At 43.3% G+C, this 19,648-nt stretch overlaps 1 protein-coding gene across 1 annotated transcript in view; it reads left to right on the top strand.

Annotated features, from left to right (window-relative positions):
• LRRC38 (leucine rich repeat containing 38) overlaps positions 1-19,648 on the top strand; it is a 90,818-nt gene that overhangs the window by 51,921 nt on the left and 19,249 nt on the right. The window lies entirely within an intron of this gene.

Consider the following 19,648-nt stretch of genomic DNA (forward strand, 5'->3'; position numbering starts at 1 on the left):
GCCGGGAGACAGCGGTATTTGACCGAAGCGGTCGAATACCGCTACGGGGGAGCCAGGACAACAGCGGGGACCGGGAGAGGAAAGGGAATGCTCTATGTGACCCAGAACCTCCCTCTCCTTAGGTGAGTATCTGACTTTTTTTTTAATACAGGTTCCCATTCACTTTAATGAGTTTATTCGGCAAAATAGATATACAGGTGTGTGCATCAGTTATCTTCGTTACATGTTCATTACCTCAGCGAAGCAATCAAGCTATAGTAGGCCATTTTAAGCATTTCATGGCACTTGAGCTATTCCTTGTGAATAACTAAAATTGTCTCTTATGAATATCTATACTAGACGTTGCACTAAGACAGCATTTAGGCCTATGTACAGCATACAGACAGAGGACAGGAAATTATTTGCCAGAAGGGACTAGAAGTAGTCTAGAAGTATAAGTCAGGAAGTAGAAATCACTATAAGGGAGCTCTGTAGCTCTGGTGTGGCTTTTCTACTAGCCTCTAAGGAGTTAAACTTTCACATCACCCGAGGGGTGTATCATGATCATGTCATCTGTCAATCTCACCTGTAGAAGATCACAGGAGCCAACTATTGGCTCCTGTGGTCATGGGACTGACAGGACACTACGCAGATGAAGTTGTGGCCTGATTGATAAGGACTAATACTTCAAAATGAGGTAATATGTCCCATGACCATTCTTTAATGTTCCCTGGCCATTGTTTACCTTTCAAAGCACCATGTTGTGCTAGCAATTCCATCATTGTGTCTGGCCTATGAGCTGGTATCACTCTGTGTCCTTGTGGAAGATACACAAAATGTTATACTGAACCTTGTGCTTCTTGAAATGCCTTTATTTTCACTCCAAGAGAAATTCTCTGCAAAGAGAAACTCTGTATAGAAAGTCGCCGACAAAACCATACAATACAATAACATTTGTAAAGCGCTTTTCTCCCATAGGACTCAAAGCGCATAGCTGTGTCTCAGATTAATACAGGGTTGCAGGCTGGGTTGTGTTACAGAGGAGATAGTCAGATGTTCATGAATGCCAAACTGAAGAGGTAGGTTTTCAGTTTAGACTTAAATGCTTCCAGGGATGGAGCTGTCCTGATTGGGTGTGGCAGGGAGTTCCAAAGTGTAGGGGCAGCATGACAAAAGGCTCTGTCTCCAAAGGTTTTGAGGTGGACTCTGGGGGTGACCAAGGTGTTACGTCCTTTTGATCTAAGATTGTGGGGGGTGTGATGCAGTTGCAACAAGTCCTTCAGGTATCCAGGGCCCAGATTGTGCAAGGATTTGAATGTCAGTAAGCCAATCTTAAACAGAATTCTCCATTTTATCGGTAGCCAGTGGAGTGAGAACAGGGTTGGTGTTATGTGGCAATGGCAGGGTTGGCTCGTTAACAGCCTTGCGGCGGCATTCTGTACTAATTGCAGGCGGCGTAAGTCTTTCTTATGCAGGCCTGTGTACAGGACGTTGCAGTAGTCTAACCTTGATGTGACGAAGGCATGAACTAGGGTTGGAAGATCCTCTGAAGGAATTAGGTGTTTAATCCTTGCAATATTCCTTAGGTGAAAGAAGGAATGTTTCACAACAGCTGAGATTTGATTCCTGAAGCTTAATTTCCCATCAATCAGTATTCCCAGGCTGCGCACACAGTCTGAGTTGTTCAGGTCTGAGCTCCCTATCCTTAGCGGTGTTGGTTGAGACTGGGGCTGCTTTGCTGTTGAGCCCTGGCCCTCGATAACAAGAACCTCAGTTTTGCCAGCATTAAGTTTTAGCCAATTATTATTCATCCACTCCTGAAGCTCAGCTAAGCATGCGTTTATTTGTGGAGTAGGGTCTGTGACGTCAGGTTTGAATGACAAATATAGCTGGGTGTCATCAGCATAGCAATGATATGTCAGGCCATGTTTTTGTATGATTTCTCCAAGTGGCAGCATGTATATGGTGAAAAGTAAAGGGGATAATATTGCGCCCTGAGGTACACCGTATTTTAGTTGTACAGGGTTGGAGAGGAAGGGCCCTAAGGCTACCCTTTGTGTTCTGCCAGCCAGGAAGGAGTTGAACCACCGGAGAACAATGCCATCTATGCCACAGTACTCTTGTAGCCTGTTGAGCAAGCCTGTTGAACCATGGTTCACTAACACTAATAGGGGATTCTCTGCTGCAAGAAACCGATCCATTTGGTCGCTTTCTACAATTAGTTGCTTGGATCAACTAATTGGTTGGAGGTAAGGATCCAACCACTACCCAAGTCACTCTGTGAGAGCCCCAATTCCAGCCACAATGGGTCTGCCTGTCAGGGGGACCTCCTTTTGCACCTTGAGGAGACGGTGTAAAACGGCTAATCTCAGATGGGGATTAATCAGCGAATCTGCCAGTTTCCTATTGAGCACTCCCAGAAGGACGCCCTACCTAATAAGTCAATCATATTTCTTTTTTTTACAATTCAGGTCCCTGGGAAGCTTGGATTGCGTATCTCAATCTGACAGTTGACGAATGGGCTCTCGTTTGTAGTCCTTGGAGTAAGGGACCATATAACGTTATGTATTTACAATTATTTATATAGCATCTAATGTATAATAATGCATCTCAATGTACAGGAAAACTTTTATATCTGCCGCTCACAATCAAATTTCTTTGGCTAGCACGCACATTAAGAACAGTGGTGAAAGCCTGTCAACCTTTTAAGAAGGGTTTTAGCCTGCCAAAAGCTGACAATCTAATATAAAATGTATTCTGTAATCCAGTTGTCGGGATATTATTGTAACATTTGCTCTATAGTGTTTTTAATGATTTGTTAGTCATAGTTATTTAGTTGCCCTGTACATCATGTTCAGTACAGTACTGCTGTTTATATGGCAGGAATATCGACTATGCAGGGAAAGAGGTGCTGAAGCTTGCTTGCTAGAGGCCCATAGGTCCTACAATAGCTGCAGGGTATATAAACCATAGCACTGAATAATTGATGGGGTGCAGGGCTAATCTATGGCTTGAGTTGGATCTGTGACATACGGTATGTTATTCCATTACATAGGTGGATATTAGTGCGTGTGTTTGCATGTGTGCATGGATACACGTGTATTTTATACAATGCACCCACATAATGTACCACAGCTATACATTGGCGTCTTAATTCATAATTGTATTGTTTATGTTATTGAAGTGTGTAAAAAAAATACCAGTGAAATGAGCATAGCAAATGGCGTTCTTTATTCATTCTGTTTTTTAATGAAACATTTTGTAGTTTTAGTTTTGTAGTCATTTGTGTATACCTTTTTATTTTTATGTATGCAAGTTTACACATTGATGTTTTATATATTTTTTCTTATGTCAGCATCTTGTTTTACACATAAATAGTTAATGCAGGGTGAAGCAATAACTGCCAGCCTAGAGCGTATTTTATTATTTTCTTTATGCATTTATTTAGTGCTGACACTTTTTCCACACTACCATACAAGGGGCATTCATTTATACACATCACTAACTGTCCCTCAGCAGGTCTCACAATGCAATGTATTGTTGTTTCTTGTAATTATGTAAATGCCAAACCACTTTTATTCTGCCCAGCCAGTGCTGTGCTGTTTGGTTCTAAACAGCCCAACCAGACAGCACAGTCAGCAACTGTCCCAACTGCACTTCAAGCAAACACAAACAGGGCAGAGCATGCTCAAAGTAAGACATTCTCTCATCAGACAGGTGCAGGGGCGTATCTGGTTAATATAGAGCCTATGGCAAATACTGAAATTGCGCCCCTTCCCCCCATCAGAGCCCCCTTCCCCTCTAAAAACAGCATCTTTCTCTCATGCCTGTGTTTTTTGGCTTGGGATATTGCTGAATTTACTTCTTTGGAACTATCTCTTCTTATTCCCTATCTGCCCTCTTTTCTAACACAAAGCCTGATGCACCCTACATACATAAGTTAAGTAACCGTGTTCCCAAGATAGCAGAATTAATGGGATATGAGGTCTGAGTGATGGGGGGGCATGGGGGCGGGCATAGTGGTGCAGCACGGGGGCAAGCATGGCGCCCTTGGTGCTGTGGTGCCCATGGCACGAGCCATACCTGCACCCCTCTAGATATGCCTCTGGGCAGGTGTTCAGGTGATGAAAGTGATCCTCACCAGGATTTATAGTTCTCCAGGTGAGATGAAATGCAAAATAAAAGGCTGGTTAGCTCAGCCTGGCATATGCCTGATATGGGAGAGCACAGTCTCTATGCTAGTCTGCCAAATGCAGGTAATTTCAGGTTTGAGTTGTTAAAGACTGCTGTTATTACAGATGTTTGATAAAGGACAAACATTAAACTTGTACCTTATAAAGTGACATTTTCAACTGTAAGTTTAATTAGTAGTCCATGCAGTGTTTAAAGTCTGTGTATACAGGGCCATTTTAGGACAGATGCTTTCCAGGCAGTGGCCTGGTGTGCCTATCAGTACCCAAGGCACTAGTGCACAACACTGTCCAGTGTGATGCGTCATTCTGCCCCCTCTTTTTCCAGCAGCTGCTTTAATTTGAATGTGTAACAAATTACAACTTCTGCCTGCCGCAGCACCACTTTTTAGTGCCTGGCTGTCAGCTACGCTGCTCTCCCTCATCCAGCACTGCCACCAGGGTACCTATCAGATTGGAATGATGTTTGACAGGAGACAACTCCCGGCAAGAAGCACTTATGTAAACAGAACTCAGTCAAAACCTCCCAAATTGCCTCATTCTTTTGCTGTCAGGGACAGCTGAGCTCAGCTGTCATCATTTTGATCGTTATAAACTGGCTGCTGAAATACCTCTTTCCCTGCACTGCTAATTAATTGTGATCAGTTTATTCAGCGATTACTCAGTAGTGCAGTACGAACATGCTGAAGTCAGCGTATGGAGATTTCGGCGCAGCCGGCGCCACCATAGGCCGTAATAGGAATTACGGCTATAGCAGGCACAGAGAGTAACTTCGGCGCCGTCAGATGACGGAGCTGAAGTTACTTTTAAAACCTAATAATTGGGCTTCCAGCAATTGCTGCAAGCCGAATTATTTCATTCCCCACTATCCATGGCGGCCTGGAGGGGGAATAGTATTTAATACGGCCGGGACTTGTGCGCTAGCAGGATCAGCCATATACCTGCTGAATCCTGCGCCCAAGACTCCTGCGCCGTTCTCTCTCGTACGCGTGCAGTAGATGTTGTAGCAGCTAGTGCATACTGATCATCATGATGACAGTCGAGCCATTCCTGGCAGGGTAGAATCTCCTCTCTCTGTTTTCCATGTCATCCTCCCCCTCCCTGGTCTCTCTTGCCTCTTTCAGTTTGCCTGCTTCCCTCAGGATGTCCGTGTCTTCCTGCACATGTGTGTGGTAAACAGGACAGCAGAAGACATGCAGCTATGGTTAAGCCATTAAAGGAAAACTTAAGTCAAATAAAAAAAATGACATTTACTCACCTGGGGCATCCCTCAGCACCCCGAAGCTGGATGGTGCCCTCGCAGCCCCGCTCCGATCGTCCTGTCCCCGCCGGCGGCTACTTCCGGTTCGGCGACAGCCGCCGACAGGCTGGGAACGCGGCTGATTTTCCGCGTTCCCAGCCGCTGCTATCACCCTCTATGCTGCTATAGCGTCTATATATACGCTATATATACGCCAATAGATATATATATATATATATATACGCCAATAGATCTCTGTCTTCTGTGTCTCTTTTTCTCTCTTTTCCCTCATCTCTTTCCCTGCCCTCTTTCCTTTCTCTCTTAAAAGAAACCTAAAGCAAGGCTTCCATATTCATTTCCTTTTAAGCAATACCAATTGCCTGGCTATCCTGCTGATCTTTATGACTGCAGCAGTGTCCTAATCACACACCTGAATCAAGTATGCAGCTAGTCCAGTCTGACTTCACTCAGAGCACCTGATCTGCATGCTTCAGGGTCTAGGGCTAAAAGTATTAAAGGCCGAAGATCAGCAGGACAGTCAGGTAACATGTATTGTTTAAAAGGAAATAAATATGGCAGCCACTATATCCCTCTCACTTTAGGTTCCCTTTAAGGTGCATATAAATGTGCATTTTGTGTTGCTTGCCAGGGTCAACCGTGTTCTGTGGGTGACACTGAGGGTCCTCAATGCTACTGTATAGCGGCAATGCGTTCTGTCTCTGTGGAGGCAGAGAAGAATGAAGGTGGTGAGCAAGACAAAGCAACTTCCATAGGCGGGGTAAGGAGGGGAACATTGGACGCGGGTGCAGATTCTTGCTTAACCTCCCTGGAGGTCCATTTCTGTCTGAAATTATGAGTCTAAAAGCAGTACATATTTTTCAAGAATTTTAGGCCTCCAATTCTTAAGTCTTAAAGGGAAGGTTCAGGGAGTAGCAAAAAATAAATAAAAATCCAAATCCACTTACCTGGGGCTTCCCCCAGCCCGTGACAGGCAGGACGTGCCCTCGGCGCCGCTCCGCAGGCTCCCGGTGGCGCGCCCGACCTGGCCAGGCCATCTGCGTCTCACTGCTGCATGCTGACGTCATCAGACTGTACTGCACAGGCACAGTAGTTCTGAGCCATGGCTATAATTACTAGGTAATGCCAAGTGGTGTTGATCCAGGGATTTTATCTGAATGCCATCTGGAGTGAGGTAGGAATTTTTTCCCTTTTGGGGTTAATTGGACCATGCCTTGTAAGGGTTTTTCGCCTTCCTCTGGATCAACAGGGATATTGTTATGATCTGCTCAGCTGGCTGCACAGGCAGACAGCTGTTTGACCATTCCTCTAGTCTGTGGGCTGCAGGTCTCTGGAAGAGAGACCTGTCTTTCCTTTGCAAGTTTCTAATATGCTCTGCTGCTGAGGAATTTGCATACATTTGTTATGCAAATCGCCTAGCTGCCTCCTTTGTAGGCTGGCAGTATAAAAGCCATGTTTTCCCAGAGTCCTTTGCTGGTCATCCCTTCATGGTTTGTTGAAACACTCCTAGAGTGTCAGCCGTGCTATTGCTTGTTAAAGTTATCTTAGAGTAATTCTTGGGACTGCACTAAGCAGCTTCCCTAGTGCAGTTAGGTTTATCTGTTTTTGTCTGTGTTGCCTCTCTGCTGCGATTGTCCTGTCGCCAACGGTGGTCGTCAGGAAATCGTTCTGTCTGTCTGGGGGTGCTAACCAGAGATGCGGTTGTTACTGGTAGCCCTTCTGTTAATCTGTCTGTCTTGTTTGGATCGCACTAGCCTCTAGCGGTAGCGGCTGTGGATCCTTCTGATCTATTTTCTTGGAGTGTAAGCTGGAGCAGCGGTTGCTACCGGCTATCTCATCTGTCTGTGGTGTTTGGATCGCACTAGCCTCTAGCGGTAGCGGCTGTGGATCCTTCTGATCTGCTATCCTGTTCCTGTACTTGGATTGCACTCGCTCTGGCGGAAAGAGCAGTGGATCTTCCCTATCCTGTTCCTGAACTTGGATCGCACTTGCTCTGGCGGAAAGAGCAGTGGATCTTTCCTTTCCTGTTTCCCGTCCGTGTGTCTGTCTTGTCTGATACGAAGGCTTGCTGTAGGCTCGGTGAGGTAACCGTTAAGCAAGCGCTCACGTTCTCTGTTTCGTGTTTGTCTGTCGGTGGTTAGTTAGGCGTGCTTGTCTCTGTTGCGCTAAACGTGCGGCGATCGCGCTGTAAACGCGTTCGCTGTTGCGAATGAGTGCGGTGTTCGCGTTTAGTTAGCGTTTGTTATTTTCGTTAATTTCTCATTGTCGTTTGCTGTGCTTTTGCTACTCTTGTGTTCTGTTCTGATCAGTCTTGTGTCACTTCTGGCGATCGCCTCTCTCGCGATCGCTTTCATACTTTGTTTCTGCGATTGTGTGTTCACCGTCGCTGGGTGGCGACTAGTTTGGGGAACACACATTTAGTCTATCTCTGTGCTCTTCTCTTTAAAGGCTGTTCAGCCCCGCATTGTCTTAGATCTGTACAATTCCCATCTGGCATTTGTGGCCGTGCAGAGACTGTGCTCGTCTGCACTCCACAGCGCCATCTGCCGGTGGAAATTGCCCTCTGCTGGTGCATTGCACCTAGCCTGGGTTCACCTAATTATACGCTTGTGGAGGGTTTTCACTGTGTCAGTGCGCATCTTGTGCGCTGACCACGAAAACGATTCCGCAAACGTTACAGATATGTGAGGGAGCAAGCTGGTGTTGTACTTTTCTTTCTGGTTGAACTCGATGGACGTATATGTCTTTTTTCTACCAATATAACTATGTAACTATGATATAGTATAAAAACCACTAAACCGAAAAAAATACACCTTTATTTCCAAATAAAATATTTTCACTGTTCTGACTCAGATCATTGTAATAGCAATCTATCCCATGAGAGACCTCTATGCCTGGCCTGAATATGCAGATACAATCACCGTGGACAATCCTTATCAGACAGTTGAACTCACCGGACACCAGATTCATCAGATTACTTGCTTTATTCTGTGAGAAGATTCAGATGCAGCAGTATAGACGGACACAGGTTACAGGTGGTCAAAAGATGATGCCTTTCTTAGCTAGGAGAGCAGTGAGTGTGTGCCTGTTTGCATCAGGCTAGAATAACAAGATGGAGACAGGAAAAGGAAAACACCCAAGCAGGGAGGAGCCAAGAAAGGAAAGAGTGTCATAGGCATCACATGACAGGCAGAATATGTGACAGCATTCAACATTACCAGTAACAGCCACTAGATGGAGCATATAACCACATATACAATTAAATGCATTGGAATGGTACAATTCACATGTTAATCTGACTGCGTAGCAGCACACTCCCCGTTTGGCATTGAAAATGTCACTATATAAATGATAACGGTAGTTAAACACATGCAAATAAACAACTGTGCAATTTGCTTGACGTCCGAAGACCTGAAAAACACAGAGAGGAAACAGGCATATAATGCAACATTATATTTAAGTACTTCTTCTTTGTTCAAGTAGGATCCTGCAGCATGAGGAAGTTCATTCTCCATAGGGTAAAAGCAGGATAAGTTCTGTAATGGGTCTGATGAAAGTCTTAACAGTTCCTTTTCTTGCAACTTTCACCTTCAGCATGTCCTTTGCAGAGAGAGGCATTTGGCATGCATGCCAACTTTGACATTGTGTATCAGTAGATTTTGTGTGAAAGCAGTTGGTGATATGGACTAACCTTGCGATGGTTCGTACAAGTCTTATCCACATGGAGAAACGTTCAAAGCGTTGACAGCCCAAAACAAGTCTCTGTTCAGTTCTGGTGACAAGAGTTTTAATTTCAGGACGAATCTCCGGATCTTTGTCGGATTCTAAAAGACTGAAGACTTCAGCTGTGGTTTCTTCTGAATCATCAAGCAGGAATTCAGGACCTGTTAGCCAAGAAGAACTTGCAAAGACACTTGCCGACACTGGCCTGGTGGCATGATCTGCAGGATTAATTTCAGATGGAACATAATGCCATTGTTCGGGTTTAGATGATTTCCTGATTCTTTCTACACGGTTGCTGACATAGACATAGAAGCGTTTAGTCTGATTGTATATGTAGCCCAAAACAACTTTGCTGTCTGTGTAGAATTGGATGTCATCTATTTGAATGTCTAGCTCACGCAATATGAAGTCTGCAATTTCTACAGCTAGCACAGTCCCACAAAGTTCAAGCCTAGGAATGGTGTGCTCAGGCTTAGGTGCCAACTTAGCCTTCCCAAACAGAAACCCTATGTGGGTTTGATTAGAAGAGTCTTTTACCTTGAGGTAGGCAACGGCCGCTATGGCCTCAGTAGATGCGTCTGAGAAGATGTGAAGCTCTTTTCTCTGGCTTGTAGCAAGGGAAGCTGAAGTGTAGCATCGTGGTACATGGATTGCATCCAAGGCGTGTAGAGACTGCTTCCAAGATTCCCACTTTGGGAGCTGGTCTGATGGCAATGGAGCGTCCCAATCTTTAACGGACTCTGAGAGCTGCCTAAGTAAGGCTTTACCTTGTATGGTGATGGGAGCCACAAATCCCATTGGATCGTAAAGGCTGTTTACCACTGACAGAACACCACGCTTAGTAAATGGCTTGTCTGTAGAGCTGACTTGAAAGCCGAAGGTGTCTTTTAATAAGTCCCACCGTAGACCCAGACTTCTCTGTACAGGTGGTGTGTCCATTCCCAGATCTAAGTCTTTGAACCCTGTGGCATGGTCGCCAGGTTGGAAGGCCTTCATAACAGCAACACTGTTTGAAGCAATCTTGTGTAGTCTGAGGTTAGCCTCTGAAAGCATACCTTGTGTTCTTTGGAGCAGGTCTATGGCTTCTTCCTCTGTAGGTAAAGACTTAAGTCCATCGTCAACATAAAAGTCTCTCTCAACAAAGTGTCGAGCATCCTTGCCATATTCCTTTTCTCCGTGAAGAGCAGTCCTTCGTAGACCGTATGTTGCAACAGCAGGTGAGGGACTGTTTCCAAAAACATGTACCTTCATGCGGTATTCAATTATCTCATTGTCCATGTTGTTGTCACAGTGCCACAGAAACCTTAGAAAGTTCCTATGGTCTTCTCGTACAATGAAGCAGTGAAACATTTGCTCAATATCAGCAGTTATGGCGACTGGTTCTCTTCTAAACCTCATAAGGACGCCTACAAGGTTGTTAGTTAGATTCGGACCAGTGAAAAGAACATCATTCAGGGATACGCCTTGATGCTTGGCGCTGGAGTCAAATACAATCCTGATTTGTTTTGGCTTACGTGGATGATATACTCCGAAGAAAGGCAGATACCAGCACTCTTCGTGTTTTTGTAGTGGTGGTGCTGGCTCAGCATGGCCATTTTCAAAGATCCTTTTCATAAAGGCAATGAAATGATCCTTCATCTCAGGTCTGCTCCTTAGTGTACGTTGAAGTGAGTTGAATCTTGATAGAGCCTGTTGACGATTGTTCGGGAGTTTGGCACTTGCAGCACGAAGAGGTAATGGAGCAACCCAGCTGTTAGACTCATCCTGGAAGAATTCCTTGTCCATTATTTTGATGAATTCTCTGTCTTCAACTGACAAGGCTATTTCGTTGTCATCACTTGTAGTACAAAACACTGTGGAACCTAGGTTGTCATCACAAAGGGCAGGAGTTACATCAGGCACTTGAATGTTGTCAAGAAGCTTCTCTTTTACTTCATAATGGTGAGGGCATTGTTTGAAGTGTGTGGCACGTCCATTTCCTAGCACATGAGTCTTGAAGGAGTGGATCTCAGATGACATACGCATCCTGTCTAAGCATACATCGCCCACTATCACCCAACCTAGGTCAAGTCTTTGTGCATAAGGGGCGTCATCGGGTCCATCGCACTGGTCGCGTACCTTATGTACTCTGAGAATGTCTCTTCCTAGCAGGACCAAGATTTCAGCATTCATGTCCATTGCAGGAATTTCATCGACAAGATGCCTTAAATGAGGCTGTTGAAATGCAGCTTCTGGAGTGGGAATCTCTTCCCTTTCATCTGGAATCTGGTCACACTCAACTAACGTTGGTAAGGGTATGCCTTCCTCCTTGTTGATATGAGAGACCATGAAGCCATCTACCCTTCTGCCAAATGTTTCTATACGACCAGAACAGGTTCTGAGAGTATACGGTGTGGCGTGACCTTCTGTGCCAAAGATCTCAAAGAATTTAGGCTTAACCAGGGATCTGTTGCTCTGCTCATCTATTATAGCATACATCCTTGCAGCCTTCTCGGGATGACTCTCTGGGTATATTTTGACTAGGCATATCTTGGCACAGCATTTGTGGTCCTTGCCTTCTCCACAGACTTCTGTGCATGAAGAGGAGACATTATCCTTGACTGGAGCATGGCTCAGTTGCTCCCCGCCATGATTTAAGACAGGAGTGGAAGCAGGTAGCTTCTGTGAGTTGTCCGGAAGTGGAGTAGGATGCATGGATGTAACATGTCTGTCGCTACCGCATTCTGTGCACTTGATGACAGCTTCACAGTCTTTAGCAAAATGGCTATAAGAAGAACAGCACTTGTAGCATATGCCAAGTTTCTGGAGAATCTCCCTGCGCTCTTGTAAGGGCTTTGCTCTAAGCCCACGACATTTTTTAAGAGAGTGAGGCTTCTTGTGAATAGGACATCGACGATTAGGGTCTTTATCTCTGTCATCCACAACACCCTGATCAGTAGGTGAGGTTGTGGTGGGTGAGAGGTCTGTTCTTTTAACAGATATTGCTCTATGTAAGTCTCTACGTTTTGTTGCTATGTTGTCATACCTTGATGATGGTGAGAATGATGCAGGCAGGTTGGGTTCACTGAAGCTGAAGCTGGGATCGTTTCTCATCCAGGCTTGATCACAAATGAACTTGCAGAAATATGAGAATGGAGGGAAAGATACGTTGTAGTCACTTTTGTACTTTGAGCCCTGTTGTGTCCATTTCTCTTGCATGCCGTATGGCAGTTTAGATACCACTGGGTTGACACCATGTGCAGTATCCAGGAAGCTCAATCCAGATAAACGTGGGTCTGTCTTTGCCAACTTTAGCTCCATGAGGAGGTCACTTAGATCTTGGAGCTTGCGATAGTCTTTGTTCCCCATTTTTGGAAAGTTTTGCAGTCTTTTGAATAGAGCGTTTTCTATGGCTTCAGAGCTACCATAGGCTTGCTCAAGTCTTGCCCATGCAGCAGCAAGACCTGCACTTGGGTTGTCAACATGTACTGTTCTGAGTCTTTTAACACGTCCTCCAGATTCTGGTCCCAGCCACTTTATGAGCAAGTCAAGTTCTTCCTTAGTAGTAAGGTTGAGATCAGCAATAGTAGCCTTGAAGGTTGATCTCCAGGCCCTGTAGCTCTCTGGACAGTCGTCGAACCTTGAGAGGCTGGTGGTAATGAGCTCACGGCGTGCCATATATCTGGCAAAGTCATTCATGTCTGATCTCTCACTCTTTGGTGCCAAAGTAACTTGTGAAACCCCTTGGGTGTGAAAGTGCTCTGGTGAGATAAGGTGAGGTTTACCAGGGTAGAATGATGTTGCACGAGCGTTTAACTGTGGTGTAGTCTCTAAGGCTTGTGCTGGCTTTGGCTTGAGATGCGTCTTGTCGCTGGAAGTCACTTGGTTGGCATGAACTGATGTGGTTTGCTGCATAGATGTACGTGTGTTGTAGACTTGAAGAGGCTCAGGCATATAAAGCTGAGAGGTCTCTACATTGGGAGTTAGAACAGTATCGTCAGGAGGAGGTAAGAGAGATGACCTTGTATCCTTGCAGACAGTATGCTTTAGAACATATTCACTAGTGCGTTCGGCTGGATCTTCTTGTTCTACTGGGATAAGGCAGTCTGAATCAGTACTTTGTCCCATTGCTTGTTCAAGGACCTTCAGCCTTGCTAGGGAAACCGCTTCCTCCCTTTCCATCTGAAGGATCTTCATTTGTGCTTCTATCTCTGCTTCCTTTCTGATAAAGGAAGTTTGCGCCTTTTTCGCTTCCGCATCAGCACGGGCCTCTATTAACTTGTCGCTTAATATAGATCTTCTGGAACGAGAGGATTTAGAAGAAAGTGCAGTGTGTTTGGATGATTTGGATCTGTGAGATCTGGTCTCCTGCAGTTCAGAAATGCGGAGTTCTGCCTTAAGCTTAGCATTTTGCACTGAGAGATCCCTTTGTTGGTTTAGTGCATCAGTCCTGGCCAGTTCTGCCAAAGAATCCTCTGTATTATAGTCCTGCAAGAAAGCTGAGTATTTTGCAGACAGCCGCTGATAGCGTACATACGAAGCAAACAGGCGATTTATAGAGTCTCTTATTTCAGCTGGTTGATCATTAGCTTGTGACAAGGCTGGGATGCAATGTGAGGTTCTGTCCCAGAGGTCTGACAGATTACTGGAGAACTCCTCTCTAGTGACTTCATAGTTTTCTCTCAGTTTCTGTGTTGGTTTAATTGTACGTTTGGGTCTTGCACCCAGTTCAGTATCATCTGCAGAATCTGCTCCCTGTACGTCTGCCGGTTCAGAGGCATCACGTATCTGCTTTGATTCGGCCATAAAAGAGTGTTCAGAGCCTTGTATAGACATTTTATGTAGTTTTACAAAAATGGTACTGTCTCTTTAAGAATACGAACAGCAGCTTAGAAGGTGTTTGAAGAGGAACAGTTTTAAACATTTATTGGATTGCAGTAAGCTTGTGCTGTGACCATGTGCTTCACAAGATAGTGGATGGCACTGAGCTTGTGCTGTGACCATGTGCTTCACAAGATAGTGGATGGCACTGAGCTTGATTGCAGATTAAGCACACACATTACATAGACAGGAAGCTGAAGAAATCTTCACCATCTTTTGACTGTTCTGACTCAGATCATTGTAATAGCAATCTATCCCATGAGAGACCTCTATGCCTGGCCTGAATATGCAGATACAATCACCGTGGACAATCCTTATCAGACAGTTGAACTCACCGGACACCAGATTCATCAGATTACTTGCTTTATTCTGTGAGAAGATTCAGATGCAGCAGTATAGACGGACACAGGTTACAGGTGGTCAAAAGATGATGCCTTTCTTAGCTAGGAGAGCAGTGAGTGTGTGCCTGTTTGCATCAGGCTAGAATAACAAGATGGAGACAGGAAAAGGAAAACACCCAAGCAGGGAGGAGCCAAGAAAGGAAAGAGTGTCATAGGCATCACATGACAGGCAGAATATGTGACAGCATTCAACATTACCAGTAACAGCCACTAGATGGAGCATATAACCACATATACAATTAAATGCATTGGAATGGTACAATTCACATGTTAATCTGACTGCGTAGCAGCACATTCACCATACATTGTACTAGGGGCATAATTTAAACATTGTAATAACTGGGGAAAATGTCAAAATAAAACTTGTGTTTTATTTAAAGCACATTGTTTATTTAAAAAGTATAGGGGATGGAATTGGAGAAATAGTGTATTTTTAAAATTTTCCCCTAAATTTTCCTTTTAAATTGAATAAAAAAAATAAAGGAATTACTGAAAACAAATATCACCCCAGAAAAGGCTAATGTGTGGCGAAAAAATATAGTATAGATCTTTTTGGTGTGATAAGTAGTGATAAATGTATTGATGAAGAAAAGGGAGGAGCACTGGCAGATGAAATTCTCCTGATCCATTAGGGTAAAAACTGGGGTGAAGTGGTTCATAACGGTGCTTAAATACTCCGTTTTGGTTTTGGGATAGCCAAGTGTCCCATTGTCAAGAAATCAGTATCCTCATATTATTGCTGGTGAATTGTGGGAAAGAGTATAAAGGGACCCGGCGCTATGTGAGGTTTGCTCCTGAGATTTCAATTTCCAGGTCACTGATCACGGATAGGGCCCTAAGCGCTTACAGTGGTCTGTTGGGATGGGCTGCAATACAGCAGTGTGAGCCGGAGGCATTGCCTTGGTGATTGGTGCAGATTGTGGTTTATCTATATGTATGGTGCTGAATATCTGCACAATGAGGAACTACTCTCTGTTTTAGGCTATATCCAATACAGAAAGGTGGAGAGAGGAGTGATACAAGTGCTGAGAGCTGTCTGTTGGTCTGGGCAGCTATTTCTAGTATTGGAACACAGTGGAAGCTGGTGATCGCAATGTCAGAAGGACAAGTTTACACATATACTTTTTATGGACTTTTTGTGGTAGCGCTCTATTTTTATAAGTATTAATATTTAGAACTGTGCCGATGCAAGCTTTCATTGCATGAGTGGATGGATGGATGGTTGGATGGATAGACAGATGAAGGGATATATGGATAGATTGATGACAAATGGATTCACTAGTTAATGTACAGGTATATAAATAGGAACTCATGGATAATATGAGCAAAATATCGATAGATATTTACAAAGATATAACACTAAAACATTATAAGGCAGGCAAGCAATATAACATTAAAGTATCATATAATTTGAGTACAATAAAACACAAGCAGGTACACAATGAGATCTCCTCCTGCCTCTTTTCTCACTGTTTCCATGCAGTTGAGCCTAGGGCCACACACTCTTTCTAGGAACTCAATCTGCTCTCAGGTTTGGTGTGCCTTGGCCAAAGCTGTACTAAGCAGCATAAAATAATAGTGTTTATCCTCCTGACCTTATGGAATTCTAAGAAGTCCTCTTGTCACTGGGGAGATAAGGGTACACACAATCCTGGGTCAGGTTAAACTCACTTTTCTCACATTTCCCCTTTACAATTATAAATAGACACCTGAGGATGTAGAATATTCTCTGCACATAGCCATGGGAGGTGTCTTATTTCCCAGTCAATATTTTACTCTCATTACACTACAATACTGCATTCTAATCAGAAATGCTAGATGGTGCATTTCTAGAATGCATACATTACAGTCAAGGATAGATTTGTGAGAGTGCTAAGCATGGCAATCAAATACATGGGGAGAATTTTAACTGAGATTCTAAAGCCAATAAATGGTATCAGAAATAATGTGCAGAGGTTCCAAGAGACCTTAAGTAAGCTGTGAGATACGCAGTACACCAGCATCTTAGAATAAGAAATAAATCAGGATGTGTATGCTCCGCCCCTAAAAATTAAAATGTGCCTTATTTTTTAATTTGTATACACACCTACTTTGCTCAGCCCTGCCCCTGAGGATCTGATATTGTATTTGCTACCAAATAGGTTCATATTGGAGGCACAGACAAAGTTTCAACCATTCTAATGCTGGGCTGGTCACATACCGGGAAATTTGACCCAAGAGATATCTGGAACATCACAGAATGTACCTACTGCCAACAGTGCAGGTAGTTCCTGAAGCAAATGTGCAATGAAGCTGCACTGTGTTGATTTGAAAAGAAACAGAATCAGGTTTCATACGGTAACCACTTACACTGTGATTTTCCAAATGTATCTCTGATCACATTTTCCAGTGTGTGACTAGCATAAGGGTCTGTGTACAGCTGCATCTGGAAACCACAGCAGCTTCCCAGCTAAATCCACAGCAGTCTGTATTCTGCTTGCAGACAGGATGGATGGAAATGTATTTGCAGAAGAAAGTAACAGACTTAGGGTGTATCTAGATTGATGCTTTACAGACACCTCATGCTTTCAGGAGTGATGCATTTGTTTTTTTGTAATGCCAACTGCAAGTACAGATCTAAATATAACAAGACATTATATTCTGCTCAGCGCTACAGACAGATCCCTCACTCTGCATGTCGGTGCGTGACTTCAAAGGGACCTCATAGCCAGCTTCTCAAGGACACAAAAACCAGCTCACCACTGGCTGCAAAATACAAATGTTATCCCCAAGATCAGCACACTTCATATTACAGACAGTGTGACACCCTTCATATAGTGTGCAATCTGGATGGCAAACACACACACACACACACACACACTTCCTACAATACCACACCAAGGAAGTGATGTCACTTCCCTCAGTTCTAAAATTAAATTTTTCACTTCAGGAGTAAAGTCTACGTCCTGTCTATGAATGCTAGTTTCTGACACATTGTAGATTTTTCCTCTAACGTTTGTGTGCTTTGACAGCGTGCACCTTCTGGAATGAATGTGGAGCAATTTTTAACCACTTAAGGACCAACATATAAAATGGCCTTCAGGACCAGAGCGTTTTTCTGGTTTTGACATGCTTTGTTTGAGTTTAGATATTTCAGTAAATTTTTGGTCAATCAAAACAAATGTGATATTGTTTTTTTTCAGAACAAATAGGGCTTTTTATCTATACCACTTAATTATATTGATAATGGAATTTTAAATGTTTTTTTAAGAGAATTCATGCTAAAAAAAAGTAAAAAAATGTATATTGTCTGAAATTTTCAACCAACAATATGTATATATCTTGAATTAAAACATAAATTCTTTTCAAAATGTATTCTGCCATATGTTTCTAATATAGATGTGCAAAAAAATGAAAACTATTTACATCTTTGGTACATTGTAGGGACTGTGAAAAAAGTGTAAATTTGCTTTTCAGTGAACAAAATCTACAATGCTTGTTTTCTGCGTTGTACATCACTTCTCTGAAGCACTAAGTCACTGAAATAGTAAAATTCCCACCAAAATGACCCCATTCTGTAAACTAGACCCCCTGAGGTATCCATCGATGGGGGCATTGGTGATTTTGACTGCACAGATTATTGGTGGAAATTGATGGAATGTATAACGACAAAAAGAAAAAATCATTTTTTTATTCAGACATGTCAGTTTTTTCTGTTTTTTGACAGACATGCTTTGAAGTATTGTAGAAATTCACCCCACAAATGATTCAGTAATTCCTTCTGAATAAAACGATACCAAATATGTGTGGCTAGACTATTGCTTTAGTCCAAAACAGTGCTGAGAAGAAGTTGTCAATTATTGAACCTTCAAAGACCATAAATCACATGCTTGCATTTTCCAGCACAACCCGCTTTTGATGAAGTCTGAGGTAAAGAGTCTGTCAAATTCTGTAAAAAAGAACCCCCTGAGGTATTCATCGATGGGGGCATTGATGATTTTGACTGCACAGATTATTGGTGGAAATTGAATAAGAAAAAAGAATTTTTCTTTTTGTCCTTATACATTCCATCAATTTCCACCAATACGATGTGCTGTCAAAATCATCAATGCCCCCACGGATGGATACTTCAGGGGGTCTAGTTTACAAAATGGGGTCATTTTGGTGGGAATTTGACAGACTTTTTACCTCAGACTTAATTAAAAAGCGGGCTGTGCTGGAAATTGCAAACGTGTGATTTATGGTCTTTGAAGGTTCAATAATTGACAACTTCTTCTCAGCACTGTTTTGGACTAAAGCAATAGTCTAGCCACGCATATGTGGTATCGTTTTATTCAGAAGGAATTACTAAATGATTTGTGGGGTGAATGCCTACAATACTTAAATTTGAATGGAATGTTTGGGAAGAAAAAATAAATGTATCAATTTTTTTTTGGGCGGGGGGATTCAGTTGCTCCTTCTGAATAAAATGATATCGCCTATGTGTGGCTACTGGCGCTGCTAGGTGTTTTTGTGAAGCCTGGTAGGAGAAAAAAATATTTTTTTTATGTTACGCTATTTGTGTACCATAAATTTGAAGGACAATCCAAGCTAAAAATTTAGGCAGGTGTGGTACACTTTGAAACAGTCTTTTAAACAATGTCCTGGTTTTTCGGGACATTCGGGCAATGGTATAGTGTATCCGTCCTTATTTTTTGTTTAGTGCAGACCCTACACTTTTTCTGGGGGTATTGCTTTTTCCCCGTCTGTGGTATAATTTCTGGAACATGAGGGTTTTTTGACATTTTGTACAATACATAGCTGTTGTAAATTCCCAACTGCAGCAAGTATAAGCCTACTTTTTTATACCAATATCTGGTTTTGCGTGCGGCCAGGTACGGCTTTATTGCCGCGTCATTGCGGTCTACACCACCCATATATTAGTTGTACTCATGAACACATTTAGGTTTCTCTTGTGCTCCAGTCCTGGCTGTTATGCTTTCAGGAGTATGTATGGTTGAAAGCATATATACATCCCTTTTTCCCCTGTACTTCAGAGCTAGCATCTCTTCCCTGCGGAGACCCTCAGATTCATCAGGTTTGAGGCGCTTGTTGACAAGGCTCTGAGGGAAGCCTTTGCGGTTGGATCTGATGGTACCGCAAGCTCTCTCGCTAAATGTTTGAATAGTGGGATGCTGGTGTAATAGTTGTCTAGGTACAGGTTGTATCCTTTGTTCAGGAGAGGGTGAATCAGATCCCAGACAACTTTACCATTTGTG

Source organism: Hyperolius riggenbachi, chromosome 6 (genome assembly GCF_040937935.1).
Source record: "Hyperolius riggenbachi isolate aHypRig1 chromosome 6, aHypRig1.pri, whole genome shotgun sequence".
NCBI classification, from domain to species: Eukaryota; Metazoa; Chordata; class Amphibia; order Anura; family Hyperoliidae; genus Hyperolius; species Hyperolius riggenbachi.